Below are 2851 nucleotides of genomic sequence, written 5' to 3'. Positions count from 1 at the left end.
GACAACCATGCCCAGCATGGTCCATTTAACCTTCATCTTGGCTACTGGTTGCTATGGGCAGTAGACGCAGTCTAGAAATTGTATGTTAACGTTAGTAAAACACAATGTTTTTCATTTGACAAAGACTATCTTTTTCTGCTGGCAAGTTTAGTTTGCCAGAAAAAGATAATACATTTCTTTAAAATGCTTTCACAACCAGCAGCAGTAGGACAGATCATTTAGCTTACCAAAGGAGGGAAAACAAGCCTCAGATATCTCTTATCTTTGTGTCATTCTTCAACTTCTGCAAATATCCACAGTTTAATTTCCAGCGAGGTCCACAGGGGAGAAGCCAGTAGGACTGCATAGACTCACTTCTACTGCTTCTGAGCAGTCACTGGCTACAGACCTTTACCCGCATGCACTTAATCCTGACTGTGATCCCAGGCTCCAGATGAAGGGCTGATTCTGTTCCCACTCTGCCATGACATCATAATCTGCTGGGAGATTCAGCCGCAATGCCAAATGTAAGGAGGACACCTACTAAGCACTCAGTCTCAACCATCAAATCATCTCACATCCTGCAGGGTTAATTCCACACACGCATCACTCATCCACTGCTGGATGCAATTCATCTCCGTATGAGAAGGACGGGGGAGATCATGAGGTCATGTGGAAAGCAAGTATACCAGATATGATGGAGCACAGGTCTGATGGCTGTGTGCAGAGAAAAAGGACTAAATTCCACTCTTTAAATCTCCAAGAACATTTGAAAAAAAAGGAAGCTATGTAGAGCCAGGATGGTTTCTGGGAACACCATTGGATCAGAGTACTGTCACTTGGCTGCCTGTTCTGACAATCTTCCCAGCACTTGTTACATGACCAGTTAATGTTTCCATTATCGCTATCCAAAATTCTGATACCATGGAACCAGCACTGGAATATTTAAAATAATTTTAAAAAAAAGACGGAATAAGCAGAATTATATTGTGTTGTATTTATCCTATCTAATATTTCCTATATTTCCAAGCAGATTTTCTAAGCTGTATTCTAATAATAAAACCTAGGGGTTAATAACACATGTGTATGTTGACCGTTCTCTGGGATATGTTTTCATGCTAATTGACCAATATATAATGTGACCAGTTTTAGCGCAAACCGCTAATTAGCTTATAACGCTAGTCGTCGGGGCACAGGTAAAGTAAAAAGAAATCACTATTTCTATACCACCACACTTCCACGGTAGCATGTTGAGGGTCCCTAAGCATTGAGAACTTGTAAGTGTACAGACAGTTTATTAAAAAGATAATTTATAAAGACTGTACCGTGTACTGTGCTATGTGAGCTGAACTGTGACTTGGAATCTTCCATAGTCTGTTTTTGCTGGAAGAAAGCACTGAGCGCATAAGAGAAGTACTGAACACAACACTAGTTCTTCCACAGGATACACACTAAAGAGATGGCGGATTATTCAACCGATGAACCCTTTCTGTTTGATGGACATCCTTATCTTTTCGAGCCGGACTATACGGACGAAGAGCTGCGGGAGATCCGTGAAAGATCTACGAGAGAGAGAGCGCTACCGGTAGTCAATGCCGCAACACAGCCTCGTACTTCGGAAAACTGGTGGTGTACCTGCGGACATTGTGAACCTATGGACACCGAAGAGGCGGGGAAGTGGGACATGTTGCTTCGCAACACCCAAGAGACGCAGTGTTTTGTACAGTCTGAAGATTTCCCTTCTCTGATAAACAGGGCTGTACTTGAAACTTTTTTCCATGTCCTGAAGATTAATTGGAGGCTGTGACCCATACCAGAGGGACCAGATGGACCGTTATCCACTGAATAAGTACACTAGACAAGTTATCTTTTACATCGGTGCGATTTTTTCTGATATATTGAGCAAATTGTGTTTGATTTTAGTTTGCATCGCCAGTTGTAAGTCTTGATCATTGATCTGCATGAATGACCGAAAAAAAAAAAAAACTCCCCCAGCCAGTGCAGACTTGTGGCTTACCGGGTGGTTCTGGAGTGGGGACTGAAAGGAGAGCATCTTGGACACAGACAAAGAAGAGTTCTGCGGTTCCGGCAAATGCGCTTCCAGCGCTCCCAACTATCCCAAAAGTGCGTGATAAATCACCCATTCATAAACAACGCAGCTTTCTGCTGTTTCAAACAACAAATCACGCCCCAGTTTTATGGGACCCGCACGCAAAACCTAAAGGGTTACTCGGGGGACATTTAAACATTAGAAGCGTTGCTTCAAAGACTGATCAACTCGAAAAACTACTTATGGACTCAAATCTGGATTTCCTTTGTTTGTCGGAATCATGGCTGACAGCTTCATCACCTGACACGGCATTCCTAGTACCAGGGTATAATATCTTTAGAAAAGAAAAAGTCAGGGTTAGCCCATCATAGGAGAACCTTTCAACAGTTACGTAATAAAGTTGTAAATTAATTGAGAAAGGCAAAAGCAAAGTTTTTTTATTGATATTATAAATGATTATAAAGGGAACAGTAGGCAAACTTTGGAAAACATCAATAGAGCTTTAAAGAACACTACAAAAATAGAGAGTTTGAAGTACAAGTACATGGAACCTTAACTAAAGACAAAGATCAAATTTCTTCTATGTTTAATAGTTATTTTATAGATTCAGTTCAAGATTTGGCACAAGGCTTTGGTCTAAGAGGGAAGGTCATTACATCATCAAATGATAATCTTCCACTGTTTAGCATCTCTGAAGTGCCAGAATCTTCCATAACTAAAATCTTAGGCAAGTTTAAGAACTCTAAGGCTAAAGATGTTTTTGCTTGTGATTGTGCATTTCTGAAGAAGTATAAAAGCATCTTTTGTACTCCAATTGCTCAT

The sequence above is a fragment of the Perca flavescens genome, chromosome 7 (genome assembly GCF_004354835.1).
Source record: "Perca flavescens isolate YP-PL-M2 chromosome 7, PFLA_1.0, whole genome shotgun sequence".
NCBI classification, from domain to species: domain Eukaryota; kingdom Metazoa; phylum Chordata; class Actinopteri; order Perciformes; family Percidae; genus Perca; species Perca flavescens.
This window is presented reverse-complemented; position numbering follows the sequence as displayed.